The sequence below is a fragment of the Ovis aries genome, chromosome 16, assembly GCF_016772045.2.
Source record: "Ovis aries strain OAR_USU_Benz2616 breed Rambouillet chromosome 16, ARS-UI_Ramb_v3.0, whole genome shotgun sequence".
In the NCBI taxonomy this organism is placed as follows: domain Eukaryota; kingdom Metazoa; phylum Chordata; class Mammalia; order Artiodactyla; family Bovidae; genus Ovis; species Ovis aries.
This window is the reverse complement of record NC_056069.1, coordinates 1,342,395-1,357,454: the sequence shown is the minus strand read 5'-3', so window position 1 is coordinate 1,357,454 and position 15,060 is coordinate 1,342,395. Positions and strand designations below refer to the sequence as shown.

The following is a 15,060-nucleotide window of genomic DNA, read 5'->3' as shown; positions in this document are numbered from 1 at the left end:
ATGGAAAAGTGTTGAATTTTTGAAATTTTATTTAAAGTAGATTACTATATAGCAATTAAAACAAAAAATCTGATCTTTATCAGCAGCTTTAAAATCTTTCAATTTAATTTTTAATTTTATTTGTCTATTTATTTTTGGCAGTCTCAGGTCTTCATTGCTGGGTGGGCTTTTCTCTGGTGTGGCAACAGGGGTCTAGTCTAGTTGCATACAGGCTTCTCATTGCAGTGGCTCCTCTTGTTGCGGAGCACAGACTCGAGGGCACACGGGCTTCAGTAGCGGTGCCTCCCAGACTCTAGATCACAGGCTCAGTAGTTGTGGTGCATGGGCTTAGTTGCTTTGCAGCATGTGGGTTCCTCCTGGACCAGAGATCAAACCTGTCTTCTGCATTGGTGGAGGTCTCCCCCACTGAGCCACCAGTGAAGCCCTTATCAGCATATTTAAATCTTGAAAATATGTTTACTGAGAGAAAAAGAAGTTGCAGTGAATAACTACAATATGATGCCATTATTATAAATTTTAAACTATAGATCAATACTATTGACTATTTTTAGACACACAGTAAAAGTGTAAATGGCTCCCCTGATGTCTCAGTGGTAAAGTATCTGCCTGCCAATGCAGGAGACACAGGTTCTATCCCTGGGTCAGGAAGATTTGCTGAAGAGAAAAATGGCAACCCACTGCAGTATTCTTGACTGGGAAATCTGAGGAACAGAGGAGCCTGGTGGACTACAATCCACAGGGTTGCAAAAGAGTTGGGCATAACTTAGTGATTAAACAACAAGAACAAAAGTGTAAACACATGAATGAGAAGGATACAAACCATTTTCAGAATACCAGTTACCTCTGAGGAAGAGAGTTGGGAAATAATCTTGGGAAGGGGACAAGAAAGGCTTCAACTGAATGCTTTGTAGTTCAGAGCAGTCAGAAATTTTTCATGAAAAATCCCCAGACCTGTGCTTGGGTGAGCATGAGTCTAAGTTTATACTAATTTCATGATAAAACTCCAACTGAGAAATTAAAGTTTTAAAAAAAGCAGTCCTGGACTGAGTAATCCCCTGAGGCACTTGGCAGAAACACTTTCATAACTTGGGGTGCACATGACTGACTACCACACTCATAAATCCCTACTGCTGATCAGTTCACAGACAAAAATTACAAAGCACAGTAGAAAGTAGTCTGTCCTGACAGAGAGTCAGCAGACACCATTAACTAGAATCTGAGGCTTCCAAGAACTGGATACTACAGAACATTCCTAAGGATACAAAACAATAAGTTCCCGTTCTCACTGAAGTGGACCCTCACAACACTTACACGGTGCCATTTCAGACCATTGGCTGCTGAACCCCTCCCCACCCCTTCCTGAATGAAGGCATTCACTTATCCTGCTGCTGTTCTACCATTGTTAGAAAAGGAGAGGATATTATCTCTTTGGTTCACAGACCTCAAGACAAAGAGGAACCATGTCTGCATCTGACGGGGTTTGAACTGGATGAAATGACTGAATGGGCCTTTAGAGTTGTTACCCTTGGTTATCTAAAAGCAGAGGCTTTTATTGCTCACCAGCTATTTGTGTGCTCCCTTATAATTTGCAGGCCACTTGCAGTTAGTTAGGACCAACGGATTATTTCTAGGCAGTTCCACTAAGTGGAAGTGACACAGGTCACCTCTGAACTGAAAGATGGACGAGAAGGCATAAGGTCTCTTGCTCTTCATCTTTGTTTCTTGGTGACAGTGGCAGCTGCATCTTGAGATAGTTTCGCCACTAGATGGAAACAGCTGGATTGCTGGATCACACTGCTTGGAAGGCAGCTGCAAAGTTTGCGTGAGAAGAAAAATAAGCTTTTATGTGTTAAGCCAAAACTCATGTTGTGTGTCTCTTATATACAAATACAGACATAGACAGCTCATTGAAAAGAAGTTCTCATACAAAAATTAAAACTACACAGGGAGGCAGCCCACTGTGAGGGAAACAGCAGAAATAACTCAAGAATTAATGGTCCTAAAGTCAGAAATAATGGAACTATATGTTAGAGATAATATTAAAAGTGCATTTTAAATATTTGAAGTATCACTTATAGAAATAAAGGGTCAGTTCAGTTCAGTTCAGTCGCTCAGTCGTGTCTGACCCTGCGACCCCATGAATCACAGCACGCCAGGCCTCCCTGTCCATGACCAACTCCTGGAGTTCACTCAGACTCACGTCCATCGAGTCAGTGATGCCATCCAGCCATCTCATCCTCTGTCGTCCCCTTCTCCTCCTGCCTCCAATCCCTCCCAGCACCAGAGTCTTTTCCAATGAGTCAACTCTTCACATGAGGTGGCCAAAGTACTGGAGTTTCAGCTTCAGCATCATTCCCTCCAAAAGAAATCCCAGGGCTGATCTCCTTCAGAACGGACTGGTTGGATCTCCTTGCAGTCCAAGGGACTCTCAAGACTCTTCTCCCAACGCCACAGTTCAAAAGCGCCAGTTCTTTGGCACTCAGCTTTCTTCACAGTCCAACTCTCACATCCATACGTGACCACTGGAAAAACCATAGCCTTGACTAGACAGACCTTTGTTGGCAAAATAATGTCTCTGCTTTTTAATATGCTATCTAGGTTGGTCATAACTTTTCTTCCAAGGAGTAAGCGTCTTTTAATTTCATGGATGCAGTCACCATCTGCATTGATTTTGGAGCCCAAAAAAATAAAGTCTGACACTGTTTCCACTGTTTCCCCATCTATTTGCCATGAAGTGATGGGACTGGATGACATGATCTTCGTTTTCTGAATGTTGAGCTTTAAGCCATCTTTTTCACTCTCCTCTTTCACTTTCATCAAGAGGCTCTTTAGTTCCTCTTCACTTTCTGCCATAAGGGTGGTGTCATCTCATATCTGAGGTTATTGAGATTTCTTCTGGCAATCTTGATTCCAGCTTGTGCTTCTTCCAGCCCAGCGTTTCTCATGATGTACTATGCATATAAGTTAAATAAGCAGGGTGACAATATACAGCTTTGACGTACTCCTTTTCCTATTTGGAACCAGTCTGTTGTTCCATGTCCAGTTCTAACTGTTGCTTCCTGACCTGCATATAGGTTTCTCAAGAGGCAGGTCAGGTGGTCTGGTATTCCCGTCTTTTTCAGAATTTTTCACAGTTTATTGTGATCCACACAGTCAAAGGCTTTGGCATAGTCAATAAAGCAGAAATAGGTGTTTTTCTGTAATTCTCTTGCTTTCTCGATGATCCAGCAGATGTTGGCAGTTTGATCTCTGGTTCCTCTGCCTTTTCTAAAACCAATAGAAATAGGTTTAAGGGATTAGATCTGATAGATAGAGTGCCTGATGAACTATGGACAGAGGTTTTTGTCATTGTACAGGAGACAGGAATCAAGACTATCCCCATGGAAAAGAAATGCAAAAAAGCAAAATGGCTGTCTGAGGAGTCCTGACAAATAGCTGTGAGAAGAAGAGAAGCGAAAAGCAAAGGAGAAAAGGAAAGATATAAGCATCTGAATGCAGAGTTCCAAAGAATAGCAAGAAGAGATAAGAAATAAAGGGTACCACTGGGAAATTTTTTTTTAACTTTTTGAAAAATATATGAGCAAATCTTTTTAAAATGAGAATTGCATTTCAAATTGAAAAATCAGTAAAAGACACACAGACCTCACATATATTTACTCATTTTTTGACAAAGGTGAAACTGAATTGTAATAGGAAGTGAAATCTTTTTAATAAATTAATATTTTGTCAATTGGATATCCATATGAAAAAATTGAAATTTTATTTATACCTTACATTATAGAAAAATTAAGTATGAAAATAAAGTTTATAAATAAGAACACTGAAGAATATTTTCAAGCCAAATTTTTTATATGGAATAACCATGAAATAATAACAATAGAAAACAGTTGGACTATGTTAGAATTAGGAAGTTCTGTTTGTCAAAAGATACCACTATGAAAGTGATAAGACAAGCCATAGAATGAGAAATAGAATAGAATAGACAAGCCATAGAATGAGAAAAGTTATTTATAGTATATATAGCTGACAAAGGATTGCCAGTATTCTTGCTGGGAGAATCACATGGACAGAGGAGCCTGGCAGTCTGCAATCTATGGGATCACAAAGAGTCGGATACGACTGAGCATCTGAGTACATAGCACATCCATAATACCAAAACATCCATAATACCTAAACATCCATAATACCTAAGGAAATCTATTGCTAGAACTTTATTCATAGACAGATTAGCAATAAAGATGTAATCCCAATAAAAATATGAGCAAAAGACTCAAATACGAACTTCAGAAAAGAAGCTTTCCAAAGGCCGGTTACCACTGAAAAAGATGCTCAACATCTTAAGCCATTGGGGAAATACAAATTAAAACTTAAGTGTGATACCAGTACAATGAATATTCACCAAAATGAATAAAATAAAAAATAATGTGTTTGCAAATATATCAAACAACTAGAACTGTCCTCCACTGCTGTGGGGGTGTAAGTTAATAGCTTCTTTAAAAAACTTATTACGTAGTAAAATGAAACTGAACATATGCATACCCTATGTGGCAGGAAAAATATGGCTCCCCAAAGATGTCCATGTCTTACTCTCAAGGACCTGTGAATATGTTAGGTTATATGGCAAAGAGAAATTAAGTTTGTAGACAGAATTAAGGTTACAAATCACCTGACCTTAAAATAGGGAGACTATCTGGGCGTTCCCAATGTAATCACAAGGGTACTTAAGAGTGGAAGAGGAAATCATGAGAGAGAACCAAATGAAAGAGTGAGAAGGATTTGAATCAAAGTTACTGTTGGAGGCACGTGAGCCAAAGAGAGCAGGTGGTCTCTAGAAGTTGGAAAAGACAAGGACATGGATTATTTCCCAGAGCCTCCAGAAAGAGAGACAGCCCTGCTAATCCATTGCCTTCTAAAGTTAAACCTTCATCTTAGCTCAGTGAGATTCATGTTATCTTTCTGATATAAACTGTATGTTATTAAATTTGTTGTCTTAAGCCATTAAGTTTATGGCAATTTGTCACAGCATCAAGAGAAGACTTATCTATCCTATGACAGTAATTCTACTCCTACATGTATACTCAACAGAAAGGCAGAAATATGTACAAGAATGTACATACAGTCTTATTCATAACTGACTCAACTAGGAAACTACCCACATGTACATAAATAGATCACATGTGATGTCTTAAGACAACTGATACTAAACCACAGTGAGAAATGAATGCTACACACAACAGTATGATGACCCTCACAAACATAATGTTGAATAAAAAAGCCAAGAGATTTCAGATTGAAAATTCCATTTATAATTAAGTTCAAAATGAGTAAAACTAACCTATGGTATTAACATTGTGGTAGCCTTGGCTGAGGCTCTGGTGGCTGAGAAGCAATGTGAAGGGGGTCTTTGGGGTGCTAGCAATACTTGATTTCTTGTTCTGGGAGGTGGTTTCACAGGAGTTTGTGAAAATTATTTGAGTTGACATTTATGATTTATGCAAAATTGTGTGTGTATGTTATGTTACAATAAACTTTAACTTTATTAAAATTTTTTATTTTTTTTAATTTATTTTTTAATTAATTAATTTATTTTACTTTACAATATTGTATTGGTTTTGCCATAATATTGACATGAATCTGCCACGGGTGTACATGTGTTCCTCATCCTGAACCCCCCTTCCACCTCCCTCCCCATCCCATCCCTCTGGGTCATCCCAGTGGAGCAGTCCCAAGCACCCTGTATCATGCATCAAACCTGGACTGGTGATTCATTTCACATATGATATTTTACATGTTTCAATGCCGTTCTCCCTTATCATTCTGCCCTCGCCCTCTCCCACAGAGTCCAAAAGACTGTTCTATACATCTGTGTCTCTTTTGCTGTCTCACATACAGGGTTATTGTTCCCTTCTTTCTAAATTCCATATATATGTGTTAGTATACTGTATTGGTGTTTTCTTTCTGGCTTACTTCACTCTGTATAATAGGCTCCAGTTTCATCCACCTCATTAGAACTGATTCAGATGTATTCTTTTTAATGGCTGAGTAATACTCCATTGTGTGTATGTACCACAGCTTTCTTCATTCGTCTGCTGATGGACATCTAGGCTGCTTCCATGTCCTGGCTATTATAAACAGTGCTGTGATGAACATTGTGGTACACGTGTCTCTTTCAATTCTGGTTTCCTCAGTGTGTATGCCCAGCAGTGGGATTGCTGGGTCATATGGCAGTTCTCTTTCCAGTTTTTTAAGGAATCTCCACACTGTTCTCCATAGTGGCTGTACTAGTTTGCATTCCCACCAACAAGTGTAAGAGGGTTCCCTTTTCTCCATACCCTCTCCAGCAGTTATTGATTGTAGACTTTTGGATCACAGCCATTCTGATTGGCGTGAAATGGGACCTCATTGTGGTTTTGGTTTGCATTTCTCTGATAATGAGTGATGTTGAGCATCTTTTCATGTGTTTGTTAGCCATCTGTATGTCTTTTTTGGAGAAATGTCTGTTTAGTTTTTGGCCCACTTTTTGACTGGGTCATTTATTTTTCTGGAATTGAGCTGCAGGAGTTGCTTGTATATTTTTGAAATTAATTCTTTGTCAGTTGCTGTTTGCTATAATTTTCTCCCATTCTGAAGGCTATCTTTTCACCTTGCTTATACTTTCCTTTGTTGTGCAGAAGCTTTTAATTTTAATTAGATCCCATTTGTTTATTTTTGCTTTTATTTCCAGTATTCTGGGAGGTGGGTCATAGAGGATCCTGCTGTGGTTTATGTCGGAGAGTGTTTTGCCTTTGTTTTCCTCTAGGAGTTTAATAGTTTCTGGTCTTATGTTTAGATCTTTAATCCATTTTGAGTTTATTTTTGTGTATGGTGTTAGAAAGTGTTCTAGTTTCATTCTTTTTCAAGTGGTTGACCAGTTTTCCCAGCACCACTTGTTAAAGAGATTGTCTTTTCTCCATTGTATATTCTTGCCTCCTTTGTCAAAGATAAGGTGACCATAGGTGTGTGGATTTATCTCTGGGCTTTCTGTTTTGTTCCATTGATCTATATGTCTGTTTTTGTGCCAGTACCATACTGTCTTGATGACTGTGGCTTTGTAGTAGAGCCTGAAGTCAAGCAGGTTGATTCCTCCAGTTCCATTCTTCTTTCTCAAGATTGCTTTGGCTATTTGAGGTTTTTTGTATTTCCATACAAATTGTGAAATTATTTGTTCTAGTTCTCTGAAAAATACTGTTGGTAGCTTGATAGGGATTGCATTGAATCTATAGATTGCTTTGGGTAGTATATTCATTTTCACTATATTGATTTTTCCAATCCATGAATACGGTATATTTCTCCATCTATTTGTGTCCTCTTTGATTTCTTTCACCAGCATTTTATTGTTTTCTATATATAGGTCTTTTGTTTCTTTAGGTAGATATATTCCTAAGTATTTTATTCTTTTTGTTGCAATGCTGATGGAATTGTTTCCTTAATTTCTCTTTCTGTTTTCTCATTGTTAGGGTATAGGAATCCAAGGGATTTCTTTGTCTTAATTTTATATCCTGCAACTTTACTATATTCATTGATTAGCTCTAGTAATTTTCTGGTGAAGTCTTTAGGGTTTTCTATGTAGAGGATCCTGTCATCTGCAAACAGTGAGAGTTTTACTTCTCTTTTCCAATCTTGGTTTCTTTTATTTCTTTTTCTGCTCTGATTGCTGTGGCCCAAACTTCCAAAACTATGTTGAATAGTAGTGATGAGAGTGGGCACCCTTGTCTTGTTCCTGAGAAGGCAATGGACTGGTTACAAAAATTGCAGATCAGACAAAACTGAGATGAGAATTGAAAGTTGAGAAATAAATCTGAAGAACTTCTCCAGAATGCCATTGGAGGATAATAAGATGAAAAAATATTAATAAAAAAGAATGTAAGAATTAAAAGGGTCAAATTTATCTGTAATAGATACTACATAAAGAGAGAGTATAGCGCATAGGAGATAAAACATTCAAAGAGATAGTACTTAAAAATTTCCAGACTTAATAAAAGATGTAACTTCTCAGATTTAGAAAGCAATGGGTAAACAGAAATGAAAATAAACACATCTCTTGATATATTGTAGTTAAGCCAAAAGATACTATTTATTATAACAACAACAAAGGATGAAAGGCAGTGAAATCATAATTTCAAAGTGCTGAAGAAGGAACAACAGTCAATCTAGATTTTTCCTTTTTTAGTCAGGTATATTAAGTATAGTTTACACTGGGCAAAATTCTTTTACTGTACGGTTCTATGAGATTTGACAAGTGTATACAGTCAAACAATCTCTACTACAGCCAAAATATAGAATGATTCCGACACAAAAAAATTCCCTCATTCCCCTTCGTGGTTACCCCTGCTTCCACCCCAGTCTATGGAAACCACTGATATGTCTTCCATCTCTGTGTTTTTTATTTTCCAGAATATTATATAAATGGAATTATACAGAATGTAGCCTTTTCCAACTTTTCTCAATATAAAATGTATTTTGAGATTCATCTAAGCTGTTGTATGTAAGTATAGCTCATTTATTTTTGCTGAGTAGTATTCCACTGAATAAATGCAATACTTCTTATTTTCCTAACCACCAGTTGAAAGGCATTTGGGTTGTTTTCAGTGTTTGGCATTTATGAACAAAGTTGTTATAAACATCTGCATACAAAGTTTTGTATCAATACATGCTTTCATTTCTTTAGGGTAATGGGACTGCTGGATCATATATGGTGAGTGTATATTTAACTATATGAGTTGACGGATGGTTTTCTAAAGTGGTTGTACAATTTTGCATTAATATTAGCAATGTGTGAGAGTTCTAGTTGCTCCACACCCTCAGCAGCACTTCGTACTATCCCCCATTTCCCTTCTAATCTGTGTGTAATGCTATTTTGTTGTCATTTTAATTTGTATCCATTGGTATAGGTTCTGTTCTTAGCACTGGGACATATCACTAAGCAAAATAAAGGGACCTTTCTTTAAGACACTCACATTCTAGCACAGGAGATAGTCAATAAATAATAAACAAGAAAAGCAAATGACTTATATGATACAAAAATAGATAAATGCTCAGCAAAAGGGGGGAAATAAAGCAGGGTAAGGAGGAGCTAGTGTTGGGGATGGAGGTGGAGACTGCTATATTCAGTAACATGGTCACTGATTAGCCATATATAAGCAAAGACCTGAAGGAGATGAGAGTGTGACACAAGCAGATATCTAAGGGGAGTTTGCCCCAGGTTGAGGGAAAATCTGGAGAAAGTCAAGGCAGAAGCGTGCCTAGCATATTCAGTGAACAGAACAGAAGTCAGTAGGGCTGGAGTGGAATAAGTGAAGGAGACAATAATAAGGAAGGAGGTCTGGATGTCATGGGGTGCCTGCAGACCTCATAAAGCTTAAGCCATTGTAAGGACTTTGGCTTTGAGTGGAATAGGGTGTCACTGGAATGGTGTAGGAAGGAACAATAGGAACAGCCCAGTTAAGGGATGGTTGCAGGAGTCAAAGACAAGTATCTTCATTACTTGGAGAAAGGTTGTGGAGTGGTGAGAAGTGGCCAAAACCTGAAGGTATTTTGAAAACATAACTAACAGGATTTCCTGACGTACTGAATGTGGGGGGTAAAAAGGAAAGGAGCCGGGGATGATTCCAAAGTTTGGGGGCTGAGAGACTTCAAGAATGCAGTTTCCATCTGCTGAGATGAGCAAAGCAGCAAACAGAAAGTTTTAGGGGAAAGACAAGGAATTCAGTTTTGAATGTGTTAAGTTTGAGATTTCCATTAAACAGCCAAGTGGAAATGTAGGATAGGCAATCATATGTACAAATCTGGAGTCTGGCATAAAGATATAAATTTAAGAGCCATCAGTATGCAGATGGTGTTTAAAGTCTTGAAACCAGATAAGATCACTGAAAAATTAGTAAAAATAAAGAAGGGAAGAGATCCAAATACGGAGTTCTGAAACATTTAAACATAAAGAGACTGGGGAGAATAGGAATAAGGAAAGAACACTGAAGCAGTTTATTCATCTAGGAAGGAAGAAAAGCAACAGAGTGTAGTGGAAGACAGTATTAAAAGAGAGTGAGCAGCTGTGTGAAACAGATCAAGACAAGGACTTAGAATTGACCACTGATTCAGCAACACATCAATGTCATTGTCAACCTTGGTCAGGGTATTTTAGTGGAGTGGTGGATGGGGAGCACTGGTGACTGCCTATAGAGAAAACTTCTGTTCAAAGTGGAGCAAGATTGGTGATGGATGCGGAAGTGAGATCAAGAAGAATGTTCTCTTCTTAATGGGAGAGAATACAGCACATGTTTATGATGGAAAGAAAGCCCAGTAGAGAAGTTTATTTACATAGAAGAGAGAGGAGGGATTGCTAGAATGATCATGGAAGAGAGGGGAGTGGGATCTGGTGCACAGATGGAAGGGTTTCCCTTTAGATGGGAACATGGATGGTTCGCACAAGTGAGAAGGCAAAGAGAAGTCTATGAGTGAAAATGGTAGCAGGTGGCTAGCTGTGGTGATAGCATCTAGGGAAGGAGAAGAGTTCTTGTGATTGCTTCAGCTTTCTCAGTGATCTGGGAGCCCAGTTCAGAGACAGACTCGGGGAGAAGGGGAGGAGGAGAAGGAGCAGGAAGAAAGGGAGTGGGAGAGAGTCTCTTTTTGTGGTTTGAGGAGAAAGAGGATGTGAAAGTCACATATATCTTTGAGCCTCAGTTATATTGGAGACAAGAATTTATAACTTGCACAGATTTTAAAAGGGTTGACCATATTGAATCAAAAGCCAGTGTTCAAAAGCTCGTAGTTACCATCATCAGACCTACACATCAGCGTGTGTATCTACTTCTCTCTAAGGTTCTGACAGTAGGAACCATGTGGTGCCTTTTTCTTTGTAATCTACCCAAGAAAGTGTGAACTCACTTTGAAATCTTAACTTTTTTAATCATAAGAAATTAGGAAAAAGTTGCAAATAGAGAAGGGAAGTAAATCACTCATCATTCTGCCATTCTCCTTGTTTTGCTTTTTATGCTGACTTTTGCTCCAATCTCCTCATAGTTAGATATGACATATACAACCAGTATTACATTCTGTTTTTTTTTCATTTAACATTATATATTAAGTATTTTCCATAAGGTTAATCTTCAAAAACCATCATTTCAGTGGGTGAATATTTTTTCATGTGCCCACTCATATAAATTAAACTATTACATTTTACACAACAGTTTTAATTGGATATTTTAATTGCTTCAACTATGTTATTAAAATTTATTATTTTGAATGTCTTTGAGTGTATTTGAACATAATTGATGAGCTTATAAATCTATCATTTAATGACTGATTACTGAGTACCAGTTATAAAGCTCCATGCTAATGATTTTTCATACATTTCATTAGATGATCTTAAGAGCAGAAAGAATAATTTTATTATTTTTAAATTAATTTTTATTGGAGTATAGTTGATTTACAATATTGTGTTAGTTTCTGCTGAACAGCAAAGTGAATAAGTTATACGTATACATATCACTTTTAGATTCCTTTCCCATATAGGTCCTTACAGAGTATTGAACAGAGTTCCCTTGCTACACTAGGTTCTTATTAGTTATCTATTTTATACATAGTAGTATGTATATGTCAATCTCAATCTTCCAGTTTATCCCTCGTCCCTTGTCCCCTGGTAACTGTATAAGTGTGTTTTCTATATCTGTGACTCTATTTCTGTCTTGTAAGTAGGTGCATTTGTACCATTTTTTAAAGGTTCTACGTATAAACAATATCATATATTTGTCTTTCTCTGTCCAGCTTACTTGGTCTCACTATCTCCAGGTCCATCCACGCCATTTCAAATGGCATTGTTCATTTATGGCTGAGTATATTTCATTTCTTACATGTATCACATCTTTATTCTCTCCTCCACTGATGGACACGTAGGTTGCTTCCATGTCCTGTTTTTTGTAGACAGTGCTGCAATGAACACTGGAATACATGCATCTTTTCGAATTATGATTTTCTCTGAATATATGCCCAGGAGTGGGATTGCTGGATCATGCGTGCATGGGTACTCAGCTGCTTGAGTCATGTGTGACGCTATGGGCTGTAAGCCTCCAGTCTCCTCTGTCCATGAGATTCTCAAGGCAAGAATACTGGAGTGAGCTGCTGTGCCCTCCTCCGGGGAATCATCCTGACCCAGGTACCGAACCCCCATCTCTTATGTCTCTTGCATTGGCAGATGGGTTCTTTACCATTGGCACCACCTGGGAAGCCCTGATGGGTCATATGGTAGCTCTGATTTTAGTTTTTTAAGAAACCTCTGTACTGTTCTCCATAGTGACTCTACCAATTTACATTCCTACCAACAGCGTAAGATAGTTCCCTTTTCTCCACTTCCTCTCCAATATTTATTGCAGATTTTTTGATGATGGCCATTTCTGACTGGTGTGTGGTAATACCTCATTGTAGTTTTGATTTGCATTTCTCTAATAATTCGTGATGTTGAGCATTTTTTCATGTGCCTCTTGGCCATCTGTATGTTTTCTTTGGAGAAATGTCTATTTAGATCTTAATTTTTATACTTACATACTTAGGCATACATAAAAGCTTAAAAATGATACAAAGCACTCTTTTAAAATTAATTTTATTTGGAATGTAGTTGCTTTACAGAGTTGTTTACAAAACACTCTTGAACTGACTCTTCACCTTTGCTAGTTCTTAATATTTAGCCATATTTGTTTTAAAACTTTCCAAAGAAATAATATATTACAGATAGAGTTGAAGTGCCTTATCCCATTGCCCTCTCTTATTCTCCATAGGTGACTACTATCCAGAATTTAGTGTTTACGTAAATATTGATTTTCTAATTAATTTTTCACACGAATATATCCATAAGAAACATAGGACATTTGAGCTGCAGTATTGAATTTGCTTGTTTCAAGTTTTATACAAATGATATAATACTTCATGTGTTTGGTACTTCATTTTCCACTTGTGTTTTAGTAGGGTATTTATGTTGATACATACACAATGCTTTCATTGACTTAGTTGCATCTTTTGCACTGTATGTATAATCACAATTTATTATCCATTATTTTGGTAGGCCTTTAGGTTTGCCCAATAATTTGCACTTTTAAGCAATGCTCTAATTGGTATCTTTTCCCGTGTATGCTCTTAGATCTAGAACCGCTCAGTTCTTTAGCATATGTGTCTAGATGTGAAATTAATTCATCTAAAATAGTGTTTGGGAATCTGTATCATTTAAAGGCTCCCTGGGGCTTTTTGGTGTGTAGTTGGGGCTAAGAACCACTGCTCTAGATTTTATCCTTTTCAGGGATGGTTAAATTATTGCCCACTTCTTCACCTTATAAATGTTGAACCAGATATATAAAAATCCTGATTGCTGAGATTGCTGCCTCGGTGTTCTAGGGCTGACAGATCTTAAGAGTAGCTGTAGGTATCTATGAATATGACCTCTCAGGAGGGATACTTAAAGGCAGACTTGTTGCTAGATGATACCTTTGCAATTCATCTGTCACCGTATATGTGTTTTTACCAGTGGAAGGGAAGAATCAACACACATGCTGAACAAGCTCAGCCAGGACTGGGAAGGCAAATGATTCTTAACTTACCTATCACTGGTAATCAGTTGCTAGAATCCTTTTCATTGCTCTCAGCAGAACAATGAGAAGGATTGTGAAGACACCTAAGGCCTCTGTGGTGGAGATTGCTATGACTGATCAGTGATGTATGCCATGCGTCAGATATAAGTAAGCGGTCAAATAGGTGAGGTGCGTAATCACCAACCTGCCACCAGGATTTCCCTATCAGCAGTCATCCAAAAAAAGCAGATGTCCGGTAAGTGGCCCTGTTGTAATTAAAGAGAATATCTAAATGTTGCCAGTGGCCTGATTATGAGGAAAATTTTGACGAACATTTTTTGGAAGACTTATTTCTTTCACTCTTTCCAAAAACTTGACCTAAATTATTTTCTGTGCCAATATGTCCTGGCTGATAGGCAAGGTGAGCTCTTGGGGCTTCTTAACTGGGGGAGAAAATGTAGGTTTTGGAGTCAAACCTGTGCTGGAGTTCAGATCTGCCATTCACAGGCTTTAGTTCAGTTCAGTTCAGTTCAGTTCAGTCGCTCAGTTGTGTCTGACTCTTTGCGACCCCATGAATCGCAGCACGCCAGGCCTCCCTGTCCATCACCAACTCCCGGAGTTTACTCAGACTCACGTCCATCGAGTCAATGGTGCCATCCACCCATCTCAGCCTCTGTCGTCCTCTTCTCCTCCTGCCCCCAATCCCTCCCAGCATCAAAGTCTTTTCCAATGAGTCAACTCCTCGCATGAGGTGGCCAAAGTACTGGAGGTTCAGCTTTAGCATCATTCCTTCCAAAGAAATCCCAGGGCTGATCTCCTTCAGAATGAACTGGTTGGATCTCCTTGCAGTCCAAGGGACTCTCAAGAATCTTCTCCAACACCACAGTTCAAAAGCATCAGTTCTTCAGCACTCAGCCTTCTTCACAGTCCAACTCTCACATCCATACATGACCCCTGGAAAAACCATAGCTTTGACTAGACAGACCTTAGTGGGCAAAGTAATGTCTCTGCTTTTGAATATCCTATCTAGGTTGGTCATAACTTTTCTTCCAAGAAGTAAGCGTCTTTTAATTTCATGGCTGCAGTCACCATCTGCAGTGATTTTTGAGCCCCCAAAAATAAAGTCTGATACTTTCCACTGTTTCTCCATCTATTTCCTATGAAGTGATGGGACCGGATGCCATGATCTTCATTTTCTGAATGTTGAGCTTTAAGCCAATTTTTTCACCCCTCCTCTTTCACTTTCATCAAGAGGCTTTTTAGTTCCTCTTCACTTTCTGCCATAAAGGTGGTAAGCCACTGAGAGGCTTGGGTCCTAATTCTTCACTGTAAAATGATGGCCAAACCTGTGTTACTGAAAGTCGTGAGGATTGTTATAAGTAGTTAGCACTGTCTTAGGCCCAATTGCCAATTAATGGTAGTGTTGCTACATTATCATCATTATTATTACTGTCATGATTATTATTAAAAA

At 38.3% G+C, this 15,060-nt stretch overlaps 1 long non-coding RNA gene across 1 annotated transcript in view; it reads right to left on the bottom strand.

Moving 5' to 3' along the window:
* Window positions 1–11: 11 nt before the first annotated feature.
* Window positions 12–15,060, bottom strand: part of LOC132657933 (uncharacterized) — a 31,601-nt gene continuing 16,552 nt past the window's right edge. Inside the window, exon 2 of the long non-coding RNA XR_009596738.1 lies at window positions 12–3,267. This is a non-coding gene — a long non-coding RNA (uncharacterized LOC132657933). The remainder of the gene's footprint in view (window positions 3,268–15,060) is intronic.